At 41.3% G+C, this 21348-nt stretch overlaps 1 protein-coding gene across 1 annotated transcript in view; it reads right to left on the bottom strand.

Moving 5' to 3' along the window:
- The window catches only part of LOC131677481 (uncharacterized), a 452688-nt gene that overhangs the window by 355879 nt on the left and 75461 nt on the right, over nucleotides 1–21348 (bottom strand). The gene's annotated exons all lie outside the window — the stretch shown is intronic.

Consider the following 21348-nt stretch of genomic DNA (forward strand, 5'->3'; position numbering starts at 1 on the left):
TCAAAAACAAAGCTTCGCCCGCTTTAACGGTCATTTTAAATATATTTGTAGTTGGGACTGTGGCCACATTTGAAATTATGGCGCCACTGACATATGAACAAGCATTTGGGGGATAGACCACTAGTGAAAAATTGTTCGTAAACCTGAGGGGTAACCCACCAGTAAATGAGTGTTTGGGACTGTGAATAAAAGGTGGAGCTAGTGTTCTGGGAAAATTGTCGGATCGATGTTTTTTGAGGGAATTCCCTCATAGTGTTATGTCTGTTAGTATGTGGTATACCAAGAAAAAAAAACTAAGCTTTTCATAGAAACAATGTTTTAAATACGACACTGAAATATGTGAATACCCTCATTCATGAGGTTTTTTTGCGTTTTTTTCAGATTTTTCTCTAAACTTTGTAGAGGCCACCTCAGTACGCTTGAAGGTCCCCTTCTAATGCCGTTTTTGTCTGAGTCAGGTTGCAACCCCAACCGTTTATTTATTATGACAGTAGTGGAGGTTAGAACCTGACTCACTTTCGTCTCGTGTGAACACGACATACATGTTGAAAGATGGATAGTTATTTAAAGTACTACTGTGCAAATAAAGTAGTTGCAGGAATGTAAACAAATGTCGTTATTTAAAGCTTATCCGTTGGAAACTTTAGTATGAGAGTCGGACCCGGGAAATGTCCACATCATTCACATCTTTGTCAATATTTCAAAATTATTGAAAGTAACCGAGATTTGAAAAGTTTGGATGCATACGATAAAAATAGGATTAATAAATTGAATAAAATTTAATGAGTGGAATGAAAAGTGTGGTAACTCGGAACGACAAAACGGAATTAATTATGCATACCAAAGCTATTTAATATTTCTCATTATCTGAAAGTTTCAAGAGAATCTCATCAAAGGCAAAATTTCCTGTTCTGATAATCGATCCACATCCTTGTGGTTCATCGTTCTAATTAAAAAAACAAAGACGTAGTCCTACGTCAATACATTGCTCTCGTCAGAATGCAAGGAACAGAACGGGGAACCGTAAACTAGTAAAAGAATTGTCAAAAAAAAAACTGCTACAATCATTCGACATCCAGTAATGAGATTTTAACGAAGACTAAGAACCGATCTGCAGTCAGACTGTTTCCGTTCCTCAGTTCCGGCAATCGTTAATTAATCCTGTCCTAAAGTGCTCGGACCTCCATCACTTCCTGCGCCAGCAGTGAGCGGAAACGAAACTTCCGATCTATTTAATATAATACCTACACCAGATTGCAGTTCCCGTATGAATAAGTACTCGAACAAATAATCCACCAGCTGACCAGTCCGAATCATGATTGATTGCATAGGTTGTTTGCAGAGACGGAACACTGACTATGGTAGGATTCTATTTGGATCCGAAAAAGTAAATAGATCCTGGGAGACATTTATTTTTTCTTCCTTCCACAAATAATAAGTGAATGCCTTGTTAAGTGCTCTTGCTCCAGGCTCCGGGGTCATCGTTTAGGCAAACATTACAAGGGATAGGCAACGAGACTGCTTCAGCGGTAGAGCCAAAGGGCGATTGCTGACATATGTTGAATGGGCGGTTAAGGAAGGAACCGATCGAAAACAGACGAAGAAAAAAATGGGAGGAAAAAAATGAACATGACACTAAGTTCAGACGGACAGAGCGTGCAAAACGACATGGTAAATATAATCAACACAGTTGTTTGGTTTGTGCGTTCAATTGTTGGATGTTGAACGATTTAAGTACAGTCCCCAATTAAAGCACTATTTAAACTCTCCGTGCAAACCAACGTGAACATTTGTTGAATATCTTTCTATGTTCACGGTGATGAAGAGAACTATGATTTTACATTCAACTGGCAGTTTAGAGTCTGTCAAAATGCAATCTGACATTCGAAGGCGGACGTTCACCGTAAACAGCGATGACATCTGTATTCACCATTCTGCATTGTTCCGTCCCGGTGTATTCACTACGAACATATTTTACTGTGGAATAGTTAAAATGATCGTTGAATATAGATATTAGTGCATTGATTCAATTATATGGAATAATCGTGCGCGGATTCGCTAAATATAAAAAAGAAGGGGGACTGTGCCCTAATTCATCTTAGCACCTCTATTCATCCCATCCATTTGCACACATTAGTTAGAGCAGTGTGCACCAAGATCACGCTCATTTGTGGTGTGGTGTGGTGGGCACCAAGTTCACGCTCATTTTCACCGAGGGTGTAAATAGGCCTTAAGGGGGTCCTCTTACATAATTGTACAAAAATTACCTAATGTTTGATAGTTTTTTTTGAAGAAATAAGGTTAGCAACCTAATTTGGACCCCTACATATTTTGGACCCTAGTAATGTATTTACCTTCTGCACTGCAAGGTTTCTCTGCATTTGTTTGGTTTGATGCAACAATTACATTCCTTGGGTCGTCGATTAAGTTTCAATATCATTATCGACCTCATCTGCGGGCACGATACTGGTCGCAATTCGTCGTTTACAAGCAAATAATCAAAACGATCTTGAAGATTACATTCCATTCAGGCACCCCAACCTCAGAAACATAACAAAAATTCGTTACAGAAACAAAATAGTGACCACTGGAAAACAAAGTATCGTTTTTTCGCATGATTTTCCACTATGGCCGGCTGTAAAAAAATGTTAATCAGCAAAATATTGCGATTTTGTAGGTTTCAGTGCCGGAGAATATTGTCTTCTTTAAGGCGGGCAAAAATCAAAGTCAATTGGTTGAATAGTTCAAAAACGAGAATGCCGCCATTTTGGACGCCATTTTTGATACCTTAAACTCGAACATTTTGATTTTATAGATGAAACCTAAATAAACATTTTGCAGAATAGCCACATGTCTGTCGTTTTACTTATTCATTATTAGGGGTTGGGCGTAGCGTAGTTGGTAAATCGATTGCCTTGTACGCAGCGCACCTGGTTAAAATCTCTATAAAAAACGAAAAAAACGAATTTATTCAATAGGTAGTTTTTGCCCAATTATATAAGAGGAACCCTTTAAGGCCTATTTATATCCTCGCGATCAGTCTATTTTTCCAGTCCGTGCAGTGTAACGTTAAAAAATAGGCCTAATCCTCTGGCAAGGTCATCTCCGCCTCGTCGCGGTTTCAAAGACAGCCTCGGGTGGTGGAAAATAGTTAGAATCTGGCAAACGATATTCCTGGCTGCGGGCCCTTTACGAAAGAGTACAGAGTATATATACCAGCTAACAGGGTTGAAGTCTGCGGAGTCGTTTCCGATTCGAGTCTGAATTGCGAGGACCTGCTGACGTATGGGGTTGGTTGTTTCAAATACCCCATGCTCCAGCTAGTGAAAATACAGAGGACATATGTCAATTCAGACTCCTATCGGGTGCCCTTCGCTGGGCCTGCCCTACCGAACTACCTCCTCTTTGACAAGGTTCGTCTACCTGTTTGCCTTTTTGTGCCGCGGGTCATGAACTGTACTAATTGCAAACAATTGCGACACATAGTCTCCCATGGTAGCAATAAGGTCGATGTGGGAAATGTGGATGATTCCTGTGGAAGCGATGTCGAAAAGTGTCTCTACTGTGGGGAAAACCAACATGATCTCTCAACATGTCCCGCGCAGAGCTGAACAATTTCAGTGAAATCAATTGATAGCTGATAACCTCCCGTTTTGAGCTATCACCTTTTCAGACGAACATCAATTCAACACTAATATCATTTCACTTACTGAATGATAGTGATCAAGCAAGAAAATTGGAAAACGATTATGGTGGATATAATGTGGAATGTTAAGTCAAGGTTGGACCAACGTCGGACCAATATCGGGCAATGTTGGACTGACATCGGGCCGATGTCAGACCAACGTCAGGCCCATAATGGGCTTATGTCGGACCAATGTCAGACCGATATCGGACCAATATTGGACATATGTCGGACCAACATCGCATCATTGTCAGACAAACATAGGATCAATGTCGAACGGTATGTTGTTTAAAATATCACTTCGCTGGCAGTCAATGTCAGTGAGTGATACATTCAACTGAAAATTCAGTAAAATGAGTGATGGTTCAGTTTGTTCGCCTATCAATTTCACGTGTTCTGATACAACTGAAATGATATTGTTCAGCTCTGGTCCCGCGTAAAAACAGCGCGAGGTGAAACTTAATCGTTCCCTTCAGGGACGCTCCAAGCGATAGTTTGCAGAAATGCTGAAGATAGTTATGCCACCGGTCTCTACGAACATCTATACTAACATGTCTACTGACGGAGGCGACTATGATAAACCCCAGGGAAGGGACCATCTTCTGCTGTACCTAGAAGTAATAAAAAAGGAGGAACATTTCCTCTCGCAAGATCCGTTGTAAAGGCCGGAAGGTGTCTCTTAAAGGTCCCCTAAAAATAACTACTCGAGCAAGTTCTGGTGCAAAACCGAAGCAAGTCACTCCCTCTACACCAGGCTTTGAAGTTGTCGCTTGTCAAACTAGAATTAAAGGCAAAGACCTTTGCATGGCTTCAACTTCAATTGTGACTTCGAGAAGCAACGCTCCCAATGAAATCGAAAGCCTCTTTTTTGTCTTATTATTAGTGAGAGAATCGAAGACCAGAAAACGCTCGATCATTTGTATTTCAAATTACAATTTCATCGAAACTGTAACTAGCCGGGCCTCTGAGACCCCTGCCTTTTTGTTAACTTCAGGGGGCATGGAGCTTTGTGACAACTTCAATAAGACCATTTTGAGCACGGGTGAAATGACACGGATTCCTGCGCCTCCAGCGCATCCGAGTGCCTTAAACTTGTTGTTCTGCTCGACATCGCTGCGGTTAGATTGCATGTGCAAGGTAGTCTCTGATCCCCACGGCAGCGATGATCTGCCAATCGCAATTACTCTTGCTCACGGTTCAGGGGCACCGAATACAATCAATTGTCGTTTTTCATTGAAAAACACCGGGGCAGTGGATTGCACTGGTTTTGCACTTTCTAGCAGAAGTGGGAATGAAACACGTCTAGTGGCCTGCGCTTCTGCTAGAAAATGCAACACCAGTGCAATCCACCGCCCCGGGGTTTTTCAATGAAAAACCTCAAATGTTTCGTATGACCCTACACGAAATATTGATTGGGACGTCGAGTTACCTGAAACGCGAATAAAGAGTTTGATGAAAACTAATGGCATTTTTCATTGAAAAACCCCGGTGCGGTGGATAGCACTGGTGTTGCATTTTCTAGCAGAAGAGCAGGCCACTAGACGTGTTTCATTCCCACTTCTGCTAGAAAGTGCAAAACCAGTGCAATCCACCGCCCCAGTGTTGTTCAATGAAAAACGACATAAGAAGCGTAGCTACTTGTGCCGGCTCGTTTAGGAAAGTTACATAATATTTTAGAAAATATGTGTTTACATCCATCTCGAAGATTTTCTTACAATTTTTTAAACGATTGTATGAGATCGTCGAACTAATTATATACAAATATTTTCAAGTACGATTACTTTCTAAGGGTTTTTGTCAAGGAAAAACACGTTTTTCGACTAAAAAGTTTCACAACACATACAAAAAAAATATATATTTTGTTCACCTCATACAATAGGTATCTTTGATCTCTCTAACACTGAGTATTCTTGATCCCTATCATTAGTTCTCTTAAACACTTTCTAAATGTACAGAAATAGAAAAACATCATACCTGGCACCATTAATTGATCTAAAATGTTTATTTTCCGTGAACAAAAAAGGTATAAGTTATTGAAGATTGGAAAAGCAAGTTAAACAGCACTGATTTACCGCAAATACTAGTCATGACTTTCTACTGTGGTTAGAGATTGTCGTGCATCTAAAAAGATAGTCTTATTAATTAATTTGTCAGGATAGGTGATTAGCTGAACTTTCGTGCCTAAAAGTCTTAGTGTGCTTTGTTTCTTTAGTCCTAGTAGGCGGGGGATCAAGTTACCACACTTTTTTTTTTTCAAAAATCTCATTTCTGACAAGACATAGCATTCGGATTTAAAAATTATTCATAGCTCTCACAATACGAATTGACTACAAGCTGGTGAACTTTGCAAATAAAATTTTTATTTCATTGAAAAGTTATGAGAAAATACAAAAGTGGGATCAAGCGTACCCACGCTCCCCTATTTTAGTTTAAAGATAATTGTAAAAAAATTTTCCTCTCAATATTGAAAAAAATATTTCTGCATTGTAACCTCTTAGTTTTAGGATATTCAAAATGAAAAAAAGGGAATTTAGCACCACCAAGCTAACGCATTTGTGTCTATTAAAAAACGAACCAAATAAAAAAGTCACAATTAGCGAAAATTTCAAGCTGTAGGTGCAGAAATATGCAATTCTTAATGGATCAGATGAAATGAAAAGTTTTGAAATCGTCTGTGAAAGACCAGCCAGGAGCCTTTAGCACAAATACACGTCATGGAAGTAAAGCAGAAATATCAATGGTCCTGCGTAGCTTCCCTGAGTTATTCATGGCGATATTCACACAAAAAGAACGAAAGATGAATTGATGCGGCGAATCTACCCGGAAGGCCTGTGACAGCGCCAGATTTTCTTCCAAGCGTTCAGTTCATTCATATGACACGAACGATAGCAAACTACGCAGATTTTGGAAAAAGACATTTGCTAAAGAAATGGTAAATGGTATATCTGCCCCATGCAAAGTAATGTTGAAACAAATATTGGAAGAATGTCGGCTTTTCTCGTGAGTGTTACCTATTTTTAGGTAGATCGCCTTTTTACGAGTTTAGGTAGATATTTTTCGATTTTGAGTAGATTTTAGTGATACATACTCAAAATTTGATAATAATTGCCTAAAAATGGATAACATCTTTAACAAAAGTCTCATTGATACTCTTTCAATATTCGATTCGCCGCTACTCGACACTGTGCAGATATACCACGAATACGTTGATTGCAATACCCATTGCTCGGCTGGATGTAGTTGGCTCGAATCAAAACAAAGTTCATTCCGTAGCGTCAAACTGGCGCCCAGGTGGCGAAATCGCTATAGTTCAATGGGGTGCTAGAGCGTTGCCCGAAATTTTTATTTCCCAGATTAAATCTTAGAAAACTTCCCAGTTAAGCTCAGCCGGAATGTTGGCTGCTTCTAATTCGTATTCCGACTCCAGTAACGCAACCGATTCTAGTTAGAATCTGTTGCATCACTAGAGCTGGAATACGAATTAGAACCAGCCAGAATGCCAACATTTCGACGAGTTTTGATTCGAGCCAACAAATAGGGGCCCCATTTTTCTGAATAATGGTTGTTTCTAACCTCTGAGTAAAGTCATATGAATGTAGTACGCTTGGAAGTAAATCTGGCGTTCTCGCATTTCTGCTAGACTCGCCGCACCGATTCACCTTTGTTACTCTTTGTTAGAATTTTGCCATGAATAGTCCAGGGTAGTTTCTTGTGACCATCGATGTTTCTGCTTTACTTTAAGGACGAGTATTTGTGCTGAACACTCCTCGCTGGTCCTCCGCACGCGAATTCGGAATATTCCATCTCTTCTTCTCAATTGAACATTGTCGATTTCTCCAGCTTAAAATAATCGCTGATTATGGTGTAGCAAGAATTGCAATCCCCACGAAAGACAGAGCTCTGCCTGCCAGACTCCCAGAAAACCTGGGGAGAATTTTGACAGGCAGAGCGAGAGCTAACGGGATGGGTAGAGGTACATGTTGGACTGCCCCGGGGTTTTACTAGACTAAAGGTGACTTGACTTATTATCGCTAATCCTAATGCCAAAGACCAAATAAAAACCTCACGAAAACGAACAGTTTGGTAAAATCATCATCATTACTGGAATTTTCATTTTCACGAAACTTTTCGATAATCTTCCGTCACTTGCGTTAATGCACTGGGTGCACAGTGCTCTGAAAAACTAGCGAAATCGTCTTAGGGCACCAGCGGGTCTAATTCAGAGCTATCTGCGCGGCGAGTTAAATCTGTAAAGAATACTAAAAATTAATTTCTATTCCATAATTTTCAGTTCAGCAATTCGAGAGATCGTGCTCACAGCAAGCCATGAAAAATAGACTGCGTTGTGAAGCGATGGTCACTATTTATTAAAAAATCACGGTTAAATAAAAAATAAAACTATTAAAAAATTTCAAATAGTTTATAATTTTCACAAACTTATTAGGAAAAATTGTTTAATAAGCTTTTGTAATATTGTGTAGGAAAAAAGCCGAAAATTTTAGTATTTTCTCTATCTGCAACATATAAACCCTTAAGTATACCAATTAATTGGTATACGAATTGGAATAGGTTCGCCAAATTTTGGAAGAAGTCTATAAAATAACCCCTTGAAAACTACCTAAAAATTGTTGTAGTTCGATGCAATAAAGAAATCCCCAAAAATGAAATGTACCAATTAATGTAAACAACGATGAATAATACATGCAATAAAGACCCATTTTTATCAATCTCATGGTGTATTTTAGGCTAACAAAATGGGGACATTGACTAAATCGGGCAATTTTTTTTCTTTATAATAAAACCAAGTCTGGAAATATTCACTGTTGATTTTCTTTGAATGGTGTCAATGCTAGTATTGCTTTTCTCAAGAAAAAGTGTTGATTTCTTAGTTCTCAGTCGCGTTGGAAATTTGAGTAAAGTATAAATTTCAAAACCATTCCAAAAAAATCGATTTTTTTGGCTCAGTACAATATATAACCCTTTTAGGAAAATTCAGTTTTCCCACCACAATGCATTGATTGAGGAATTTAGATATTTTATTAATAGAGCATTAGCAATAATTCGTTTGTATGTCTATTTTATGAGCCATTTTTTCGCTTTTCCATTGATTTGGTTTGAGATTTCTAGCACTGATGTTTTCCTATGCTGATCTGAACGATTCTCTGAGTCCTGCCACTATCCCATGTAGTATGTGTTATCAAAAACATCGCGAAGCATCAAGTTCTAAATGTTCTCAAACGATATAATATCCGAAGAGAGTGATAAGAGTTATAAGAAATGTCTTATAACTCTTATCACTCTCTTAAATCACACAGTTAGGTGGATTAAAAGCGTTTTTTTTTTGTTTTTGCAAACAAGAATTTTTAATGAAATTATTTTTTGGGGCGCTGATAAAATTTGACCTGGTTAAAAACCTTCTAAACAAGAACTCTGCGTAGAGAATATAACTTTATTGGTTTTATGGCAACTCAGAAAAAGGTTAAGCCCAAGGTTCCCCTACTAACAACATTTAGCTTATAAAATGGGAGACAATCACAGTCGATGCTGTCGGTGGCCCCGTTAAATTCTGCTCGGCTTGATAAGAATGACAAAGTTGAAGGCCGCTTCTATGATGTGCTTTCGGATATTAATTCTCATATTAATCTACACCAGCAGATGGATAAATAACTTTTCGCTACACGCATATTACGTTCCTCACCTGTCGTGCTTCAACTTGCTAATAATTTCCCACCAGGCTACGTGAGTGAGGTATCTGACTTCGAGAGGATACGCGGCGTAATTAATAAAAAGAAAAGTCATTAAGTGATGTCGGGAGGTCGACCACGAACCGAACTCTGTGGTCTAAACGAAAGCTTCTGATAAATTGTACCGTTCGGCGATGGTCGGGAATGGCATGTATCGCAGCGGTAGAGCGCTAGTGTACGGTTCCTATCTAAAAGAGATGAAAGAAGGGAGCCTAAGTAGGATGTACATTAATTAATGAATTAATGTTGAACATGCGACCTGGGAGTATGAAATTATGGTCTACGGTGTGGAAATCGAGTTTGGGGTTTTGTTACAGCTTAAGCGTTGGCGTTCGGAGCTTTGGCAAATGGAATGATTAACCACACGTCGAGTCAGAATTTAACGAAGAGTGAAGGCAATAATAGCTACCAAATTGGATCTCTGTAGCATTCCAGTATTAACGATACGCTCCATTGTGCCAAATCCCGTCATCTTTTTTGACTAAAAGCTCCACTCCATCGTGCAGGGTAATATTTATACCATATATAGGTCATACTACCATCAATCAAAGCGAACCATCTAAGTTTGCTGTTTGTATTTTTTTATGTGTCTCGCATCAGTCATCTCATCATCACTCCTGCCCGGAAGCGTCGGGACATCTTCGCCATATTGTATCGCCGCCTGTAGCTTCCGGATAAGTTTGTTCGCTAGAAGTTGATGACCGGGGATTTTTTCTCTCTCATCCAATACGAACAGCTTTTCCACCAACACCAACGTCATCAACAAAGTTGCGTCACATTAGCGGGATATGATTTTCGTGAGGTCTAGTAACCATCGATTCAAGTGAAATGTGCAAGGATAAAAAAGCCCAACATATTTGTCAGTGTCATCGTATATATTAAATAGATATTAATAGACACATGCCTTGTAGTGCCAGCCAGAGTTCAGAGTATTTTAGATGCTCTGCTCTTGCTGCTTGAAGCCGGTCGGAATTCGACTACATAAATATACACCGTTGCAAATGACACATCCGACCAGGAGTTTCGCCTAGTGTCGTAAAATGATGAATTTCGTTATAAAGTGCTAAACTACTATCACCACCAGCATCGTTGCAGGGACCAACAGGATTTATGGTGAAAAGCCTATGTGATGATGATGATGATGATGATGACGAAGACGACGACGACGCTGCAGATGCCCCCGAGAGCAGCAACATTTCAGAGCTCATTTGTCACGGTGTCATTGCGCTTACTGTAAATAGTATAGCTCAGCTGGGTGACACCGAAGCACCTCTCCGTTCATGATGCTTTTCCAGCAGGTTAATGGAAAGAGAATGTTGTCAACTTGGGTGACGACCTGCTGGCCTGCAATCGGGGTCTCGACATCTTCGTTGAAACAGTGCTTGGTGGGGAAGAATTCAGCTAGCGTTTCCGACTAATGGCGATAGGACTCTGAAGTTAGGTTAAATTTTAAGTGGCTTGGTGTAGCTGTAGATGGGACTTCAGTATTACTTTTTATTAGGCCAGTTTATTTACTGGTGGCTCCACGCAGGGACAATGAGATTTAAATTTCCGGCACATGGTTTCGCTAATAATTTTCATATAATGATCACCTGTATTTGCATTAATAGGGCGCTGTTCTAAAAAGTTTTCTAAAAAGCGATTTTTTATTTTATAAATCAAAGGTTGAAAGTATCTAGAATATGTTGGTAAAATGTTTTTTTGATCCGTGAATTAGTTCCGTTGCTACACGGCTTTGAACGGACCTATATCCTGAGCGTTGACGAACGCTCTAAAACAAGTCACTATACCAACCGAAGGTAACTCTGGTAGTCGACATTAATGCTATAGGTAACTATTGGTGTGTCTACAAGTTGCCGGTATGGCCTAACACACAAATTTAATAATCTCGTGAATACAGAGTAGCAGTTTACCCGTCGTGTCGATCAGGCAAATTGGTCAGTGCGCCGATGGGTCGCCCGGGGGCTTCCCGGCCTTCGGCAACAGCACCAACTTCTGCCTTTTCCATCTGTCGGGAAATCGGCACTCGTCAAGGCATCTCTGCATAGCTAGCCTGAAGAGCAGTAAAGGGAAGAGTACTTCGATAATCCTCGCCAACCGATCCGGTGACCGTTCGGGGGGTGAAGAGCCCCATTTGGTCTTAGCCATCACGATCCTGTTGGCGTCACCCCACGGATTCGCCTTGGCACCCTCGCACAGGTTGTCGAAAGACGCTCTCTTGCTGCTCTTAAAGGCTTTATTAAGGGCCAATTTCGCAACTCGAAACACTTCACAGCGGTCCGCTCTTACCTCCTCGGTGCAGGCTCGTTGCGTCCTACGTCTAGCTTTGAGGCAGGCTGATCGTAGGGCTGCAATCTCGGCACTCCACCAATATACCGTGCGTCTGCCATTTCTTGGCATGGTTTTCCTCGGCATGGTGGCGTCTCACGCGCGTGATTGGACAGCTACCAGCGCATCCCCGCTTAGACTGTCGATATTGGCCTCCAGTTCCAGGGCCGCGGCGAAAACTTCGCTGTCGAAGTGATTGGCCTTCCACTCGCGTACCTGGCAGGAATCACCCGCCCTCGGATGCTGCACACCATAGTTGATCCTAATACGTATTGCTAGGTAAGCACTGTGGGTGTAGCCCTCGTCTACCCTCCAGTCCATGTCTGGAACCAGACCCGGGCTGACAAACGTTACGTCAATCCATGACTCGACCCAATTCCTACGGAATGTGCTAGTGGAACCATCATTGACTAGCACTGCGTCGAGCGGCTGCCCCACTCCACTGCCCAAGCGTTGAAATCTCCCGCTATAACAAACGGCTTCCGACCCACCAGGTCGAACGAAAGCCTGTCGATCATCTGGTTGAACTGTTCTATGGGCCACATTGGTGAGGCATAGCGGCTACAATAGAACACACCATTGATCTTGGCAATCGCGACACTTTTCTCAGAGGAGTGTACTACCTCTTGCATCGGGAACCGTCCCGTTGTACAAATTGCCGCCTTCCTAGATCCGTCCGCCACCCAACTACCGTTATCGACAGGGACGTCGTACGGGTCGGATAGGAGGGCGACATCTGTCCTCGACTCCGAGACTGACTGCCACAGCAGCTGCTGGGCAGATGGACAGTGGTAAAGATTCAGTTGTGTTACTTGCATGGCTTCTTCTTACTGGCCTCACTCCTCACTCCGCTCAATCTCTGCGCCACACTGCTCCATAACGGCAGAGACGACGTCGTCTGCGTTCGTAACCTCATCCAGTTGCTTGCACTGGAGGGTCATTTCCGCACCCAACGACTTCACCTGAGCGCCGTCACCCAAGACCTCTTGGGCCAACTTCGTGTACGCTGCCCTACTAGTTTGCGCACCTCGTTTCAGTACCAAGATCATTTCGCCGGTCTTGGTACGTCTAACGCTGCGCACATCCTGTCCTAGAGCCGAGAGGCTTTCGGCCGCCCGCATCTATTTGAGGTCGTTGGCAAACTTGTCCTTGTCGGTTTTCACCAACAGAGCCTCTCCTCTGTTCTTAACAGAGAGTCGAGGTGCGTTCGACATCCGCTTAGCCCTGCTGACCAGCTGGCAAGGATTTTCGCCTCCTTGTGCCGATGGCACCAGGCGGCGGATACCCACTTGTGGCCCGACACTTTGCGCCCGGTTGGTGCTTCTGCCTTCTTGGGCCGAGAAGTCACCTTCTCGGGTAGACGCCCTTCGGGACCCTTTGTACCCCGGTCTGCACCATTCAAACGACGTTTAGCCTTTATGGTTGCGCGTCGTTTGGCGTTGCTTCGCGCACCTTTGCCTGGTGACTGCCTGGGCCACTTCGGGTTAAGCACAGTCTTGCCCTCTTTGGCCGTCAAGGCGAAATCAATCGCCTCTTGGGCCATAGTAGCTCCTCCAAGGAAAGTGAAGACCTCAGTTTGGGCGCCTTTATAGGCCTTCTCTCTTCCCGTCATCCGCCTGATATAAGTGTCCTGTTCTTGTCTTGCGACTCGAACAGCCTGGCGGAGCACCAGCAGGTTCTGTTTCAGTTTCTTGCTGATGTTCTGCTTTCCGCTTGTAAACTCAATGATATTATCGAGTTGCTTGACGCTGAGCGTGTTGATAGGGCTATCCCCTACCACCACTGAAGAGACTCTGGTGCTGTTTGTTGCAGCCACCGTCGCTCCGCTGTCCCCCCTCTGGGAGGAGACCATGCCAAACCCCCTTTGGCAAAGGGGTTCACCACCTCCATCGCCAAACTCCTTTTACAGTGTTCTTAGTGTTTTCCGTTTTGTTCCCACGAATAGCTAGGGCAAAAATACTGTGGGGTGCGCCCTGGTGCCCCACAGGCTCCGTGCGCGGCTTGGTATTTGTCAATACTTCGGATCCCAGTCCTTGTTTTACGTAGAGTTGGAGTTGGAAGTGTTGATACCCAGCCATTCAGCCCTCGGCACGGGTCGCGTCACACCTTGGATTGGGGCATAAATTTTACGGTTCGGGTTTTGAGGCCCGCCCGTTGGCACCCAGTTTAGTGACCTTAGAAACCTATAAATGCACTTATTATAGGACAAATAGATCGCGTAACCTAAATTGTACACGAAAATCTGTTTTGAAACTTTAAAACGTTTTTTCTCAAAACAAGATTTTTGAACCATTCGACCAATGAACTTCGCTTTTTGCCCACCTAATAGAAGATAACATTCTGCGGCGCTGTAACCTAATAAAACGCAATATTTTGATCATTACCGATTTTTTACAGCCGACCAGAGTGGAAAAATCATGTTAAAAACCGATATTTTATTTTGAAGTGGCCGCCATTTTGTTCTTATAACGATTTTTTTAAGTTGGGGCGCCTCTATGTAATTTTCAAGATCGTTTTAGTTTTCTGCTTGTAGACGACGAATTATGACCTGTATCGTACCTGCAGATGAGGTTGGTTTTCAAAACACCTTTTGCTGGAGCCGCTACATGAACATTTTGATTTCATAGATGAAACTTAAAAAACATTTTACAGAATACTGCACATGTCTAAGTAATTTTATTTCTTCAAAACATAATCGAGCGTTTGCTGTGATTCTAGGATCGTTTCACCTTAGGTTGCATGTGTATAATAATAACGGACTAGTGGACTGATGGGCTACCATAGGTAGGAAAAACACGTTAAACACAAGGGCTGGTGATGGATATTGAATGTTTGGTCAATCTGTGCTAGATGTTCTCCAATCTGAATTCGTGATCAAGTTTTTTAAAGAATATTCATCTAAGCCCTTAGACGGTTTTTTGTGCTGGGGGTTACACAGTTATCTCAAGGTTAGGAATACATTTCGACATACGAGAAGGGATAATTGAATTTTATTAAGAAGAGGAGGGTCAATTACAGCTATTCCTTATGAGTAGTAGTACTGTTGGTTTTTTTTAACGAGGTCATTGCATTTAGCAATTTAAACTAGGAAAACAAAGAGAGCTATTATGCTTCGGGAAGACATTCAGGAGAGGATGAATTCCAACATCTGGGTAGCAGCGACTGTGAGAGGAAAAATATATACAGCCCGCTTCGGGTAAACGGGAAATCAACGACATCGATTACAGACTCGGACGGCTATCATCATGAACTGAGACGCACAGACGGATCGGCAACACACCGAGTTGCGCGTGTGATGTTCGTGCAGTAGGTCCCGTGTTTGTTGACTTATATGACTGAGATATATTGTCGCCTTGAAGTCACAGCAAACCATCGATGGTGTACGATACAAGCGGAAGAATACGTTACACTTCTGAATATGAGACAACAAGAAAAGTGGAACTAAATCTGAAAATTTATGATTTTTAAGGTGTATACAAGGTACATATAAGGTAAATGGCGGCTTACCAGTACATCCCGAACCGAGACATCGGTTGGTCTTCCTAGGGTCCTAAGGGAATGCAATAGCTGAGCTGGAACAGTACTCGGCGCATGTCCAGATAATAAGTTCGATATTGTGATATCCGTCGTGCTGATCAGGGCCGTCGAGAGCCGCGTCGGGCCCCAAGGCTTGTGTTACTGCCGGGCCCTTTTAAACCTGAGCCTTTAGTTCAGCATGAATTAATACCCCTTCAGCCATGGCAAACTCGTAAGCCCGTGGTTTCTATAAGTCTCCAGTTGACTCATATTGCCATATCCACAGAGAGCATGCAAACAGGTGAATTTCGACAGGTTCTTATTCCGTGTGTTCGTACCTCGTTTATGTCATCGCCTATATATACAGAGGTACTGACTTCATGTTGCCACATCCAACGATATATTTCGTTTCGCGAAACAAACGCTTCTGTTTCATTGAAGGTCTGAAACATAATCAGCACGCTATGTCTAACATGGTGAACTTGTAGCGTGTAAACATTGTCCATTTGTACTTTTCACAATAGATGTTAAGGGACGTCTCAAAAAGTAAACAGGAAGACATTTTGACCACAATAGGTCACTTTCTACTTAGAATCGTCACTCATTTTTTCGACATAGTGGGTTGGAACAAGATATTTTGCTTCTACTGTGCAGGTAAAGCGATACACGGATCGATTTGTTTGCTGGTAGCGGTGAAGCAGTTTATAGCTTTTGTTGTAAGCAAGATGAGAAGGTAGCAGATGCAGCTCGAAATTCTCATTTAAATTTATTAAATCAAAAAGGTTATCAATTTACAAAAGTTTATCTCATATTGAATCCAAGAAAACCCTTCTAATCGTAGATTTTATGCAGGTTTTGCTAATACGTATTGTGATATGTCTGGCGTAGGAGCCGGTTTTGATATACTGTGAGAATAGGTAGGACCTGACAATAATATAGTCAGTGACTATATTATTAGTCACAGAACGCAGTAATCAGACATAAATTAAACAACTGCGAGTACACCGGACAACCGAATACTGCTGCTGTTGGCTGAACTGAACTGATTTGATTAAATTATTTCGCACATTATAGATATCGCACGCATCTTTGGTGAGGCCCAAAATCACCGTTCTATCTCAACACAATGCATTTTGGGGGAAAAATTATCCATTTTAATCACCGGTTAATTAAGCTCAGTCTACCTTCTCATCTCGCCTAGAGTAAAAGCTAAAAATCGTTCCGCTGTATACGGCAAAAACGACTGCAGACGAATTGCGTTGATTTTGGTTTTTGAAAATGTCCTGTAAGACCAGCTACTCGGGAAGTGAAACAACTACTAAACGTGCAGATTGTGCTGAATCCGGGAGAAGTTAACGCCCTCCAAATGCACCATATCAAACATTGCGAAGCACAGTCGTTTGTTTCGCGGAATAATGTGCAGCACACTTTAACAGCATAATCCCCGTATATATAGGCAAGGGCTCCAGAGAGATGCTCTAACATGAATTATCTTCACACAACAAACTCCTTCATACGTAACCATTTTATGCGGATCAACGAAAATGGGACGTTTCATTAGACAACACTGGTTATGCACCCATGGAAAATTCCTATGCGCGAATTCTGCAAAAAGACAGTGCACCACGGAAAACATTGCACAAAAGCAGCTAAGAAAAACCCAATAATCACATAAACATCACACAATTATCTTATACCAAACCACAAACGACTACAAAACCAATATCTACGAATCTGACAGGAACATATATTCACTCAACGACAAACGCGCCCAGTGTCTCCAAGTCAAGAACCGGCACTACCAGCAAAGAAGCGAACGTAGAAGAGGACGGATGCGTTTGTCCGTGCGCTCGCATTCCTGTTTGACGTTCCATTGCTTTCTTTGAAAATACTTTGAATTGGCTTCTCAATATTTTGTAGTGTATTCCGTCGATTGATGAAAACATATCACGCGTGTTTTTTGAAAAGGGCCAATAAGCATGCTGTCAAAATTCACTTTGAGAGGAAATTCTGGCCAAACCATCAATCGGCGATTATTAGTGACAGCAGTAAACGAAAGAGAAAACTTTTCTCTTTTATAAAATGCCAACGTCCACTCTTGGCGAGTTACGGTTTGTCCAGAATATTCTCTCAAAGTGAAATTTGACAGTATGCTTATTGGCCGTTTACAAAAAACACGCGAGATATGCATCTCTAACGTGTAGTGATTGGACATGAGCACCAACGTCTAAGCCTAGGCACAAGCTGAGAGACAATTTTTGTTTACTTATGGTTACTGCATACAGTGACGATATATCTGATACACGCAAAAATAAAAAAAAAAACCCGCAGAATAAGTTCTTCTAACTTAAATATAGGTAGTTTTGAGTCTTGCGTCGCTTTCGCACTTATTCGTGTTGTTAAAAACAGACAGAGAGAGAGAGAGAGAGAGAGATATTCGACTCAGTCGAGGCCTTCCATGGAATAAGGTACTTTTGAATTGTTTGAGGTATACTCAAAATTAGGTAGATTCAACTTAAATTTAGGCATATTTAACTCAAGGTTGAGTATAAAAAACCTGTCAATGAGTTGTGGGTTTTGCCGTGGTTAAAGGGAAACTACCTTCAACACGGTTTTCCTAATTTTACCTTATTCCACGATACCCCGAGATTGAGTAAAAAGAGCTCAACTTTTGGTAGTTTTTCGTATCCGTGTAGAACACGTGTCGTCCAGAGAGTGTACCCAGTTAAGCTCAGCCGGAAATGAACCGGAATTCTGGCTGGTTCCAGTTCGTACACGGGCTCCAGTGACACAACCGATTCTAGTTAGAATCGCATGTGTCACTGGGGCCCGTTTACGAACTGGAACCAGCCAGAATTCCGGTTCATTTCCGGCTGAACTTTACTGGGTAAATATCGAGGATACGCCGGAGTACCAATGAAGCTAATACTGGTATCTGTATGATTTTTTAGCCTTTAAAATTGATAAATAGATAAAAAATCATTTTATTATTTTGGCTAAATAATCAATAGAGGTTGACAACTGTCAATTAATGAATTAAAAATAACAGTTTATCTAATTTTATATAATAAAAAAAGCTGTTGTTCAACGTGTTGAGATATTTCACTTTGATTTAATTATAAACTTGAATATTGTTCAATTTGAAAAGTCTCACGATTATACTTGATTTAAACTCATGATTTTGAGCAGCTGTGTTACAACCTACAGTATTTGCTACTAGAAGCCAGCGGTAATCAAATATAAGGTTTGTTCCAGTACACGGAAGTCACTCCCTGTTGCTCCGGAGCAAAAAATTCTTGCTCCTTTTCACTCCGATTTGCTACCAGAAGAAGAAAAAGAAAAGAAGATAATACAGGAACGATTTTCTTCCTGTTTGCACCGGAGTACTTCCAGTTTCTCCTGGTACTGGAACAAACCTATAGTTTATCATCGATAGTTCTTGCTCTTCCCAGTCGTATTTCACAACTCTATTCGACTAGTTTTCCCACTAACAGCAGAATCGATATGGCATTCTCTCGTCAAAAACAAAGCACTTGAAAAATGGAAAACCTGTCAGAGCTCAGGCATTACAATCGTCACTACCATCATTCAGTAAAGTGTAAACCGACACTCACACACAAATCAACTGGCCCGGACAGAGCAGACGGAACTTCAAAGCGGCAGCTCTTCGCTTACCATTTATCACTCTGACCCCGGCCAGTGCGCTCGCTCGAAATCGCCCTGAAGCCAACCAGACACCCCTGCATTGAGTGGGAGGAAGCTGGTTCACTCGCTGGAAGAATACGAAACGATGCAATTCTTTCATTCGCAGCGCAGTGCAATTGCCACTCACTTCATTGTAGAATAAGTGTCTGTCATCGGGTGGTGGTAATAAAAAAAAGTTGAAGAGCTTCTCGTACTTCACTGATGCTCGCAATTTGCCATAACCCCTGCTCGTCATTTTTCGTTTTCGCACCGCCCCCTCTCCGCACGCCATCATAATCCGGATCCGGATCGTTCCAGCGTCGTCCGTCTTGAACAATGGATTTGCAAGGCAACATACAGTTCGGAACAATGTTTTGCTGGCTGGTGTCCCGTCCCGTCCCGTAAATCTAGAACGGAGAAGTTGAGGATGGATAGCGACACTTCAAATTATTATCTGCCAGCTTGCATCATGATTCCGACGTCGGTCCGGGAAAGAATGAGAAAAATTTGAATGCTTCGGAAAAGACGCCCCGGGATAAGGAACTAATTAAACACTTTCCACAATGCAGTGCTGCTAGCCTGGAAGTCTCCCCTTCCCAAGAGGGAGAGAGAGATAGAGAGACAGAGCGTCTTCATAATTATTTTTGGTGCCTCTTCTGGTGCGCTGTGTATTGTGTGGCCCTGCAGCTGTTGGGATATTGTTTTTCGTCACGTTCGCAGTACAAGTAGAAACTAGTTTGGGATTTTTTTTGGGGCTGCTTACGTTTGAATGCATTTGTTTCAGTTTGGAGTTTTTGTCGATATTGTACCTAATCAATTTATTTATTTGGTTTGTTAGATTATTTACCCTCGTTAAGTTGATATTTACATAAGGCTATACAAACTCTCTAGATTATGAAATCAAAGTGAGTAGTACAGTTTTATGAGTCAAAAATTGCAGTAACGAACTTAACTTGATAGAGTAACCAACATATTTTTGACTCCTAGAGGAAGTGAAATTACGTTAACGTCAAAATATTTGCTTGCCTATGTTTTTTAATGCAATACATGCACGAGTCTGCTCCATAATTCTCGAAAGAAAACTGTCAATGGATGTTTTATTCACATATTTACATACATATTTGCATATTTACATACACTCAAAAATGACATTTCTTTCCAGGATGAGTTTTTAACATTTCGGACCTGTAGAGAAAAAATGAAGTATTTGTAATGATACAAATGATTGTGCCTAAAAGAAACCTGAGAGTAGATGATGACGTCACAGAACATCCACCCTTGTATAAATCTTGAACGCCAGTCTCTATGCTTAGAGTAACTACAAAATACTTTATTCTTTCTCTTGGTCACTGCACGGTAACGTCATGCATTAAATGTGACAAGTGGTGGTCTTGTTGATTATATTTTGAACTTAGAGATTATTCGTATTCTCAAAATGATATATTGTGCAACATTTGAAATATATTGGGAATCATGTTTTTGGAAGTATAGATGTACTCTAGAACGCCTTACAATTAAATTGTGCTCTTCCCTATTGTGTGGAAATGTATATGAAAGATTTTATAAGTGAACTAATTATTTGTTTATCAATTACTTCTAGTGTTCTCTGAATCGGTAAGTAGTTCAACGGTAAAATTTCTTGGGAATTGATTATTAGCACTAAGCTTATGTTAATGGAATTTAAATTTGTTAAGTCCAAACTGTAAACAAAAGGACCAGCACTTGTCAAATTTGTGAAGTTAAGGCATTTCATACAATGGTCACTACAGAACCCAGCCTGGGGAGAACTTGACAGCTCCCATATTAGGCAATCCATGAGACGTTTCTGATCAGCTGATTATTTCTTGTTTACTTATTCTGACGTTACTCCGAGGGGTGGGACGTCCGACATTATCGTTGATTCGATCCAACATCACACGAATCGGACTAACAAAGTTGTTTGTCGGACGAGTTTTTCTGTTCGCAGGAGTAGACTTGTTAACAGAACCCACCGCTGAATTGTCAAATAAACGACTAATGGATTGCCTAATATTGAGCAAATTTTGTGGTGATTTGGTGATGTCATGGCGGCTCGAATGGAGCAAAATTTGAAAAAGGCGCATCCCATTTACTATTTTCCACATCTAAAAAATAAACAATTTAAGCATTGTTATCATAACATTTATTTCGCTGCTCACATTAGAAACTGTCCTTATTCCTCGATACATAAACAGAAACATAGATTCCATTTGGAGTTTAAAAACTCCAAAAGAAAATAAATCGATTTTCGGAAATACAAGAAGATGACTTTCTAAATCAAGCCACTACCACTTATATTGGAATTTCCGAAAATCTTCCGAAACTAATCAACATCTCCTAAGTCATGAAATCCTCCGGTAGGACCGAGTAACA

The sequence above is a fragment of the Topomyia yanbarensis genome, chromosome 1 (assembly GCF_030247195.1).
Source record: "Topomyia yanbarensis strain Yona2022 chromosome 1, ASM3024719v1, whole genome shotgun sequence".
In the NCBI taxonomy this organism is placed as follows: Eukaryota; Metazoa; Arthropoda; class Insecta; order Diptera; family Culicidae; genus Topomyia; species Topomyia yanbarensis.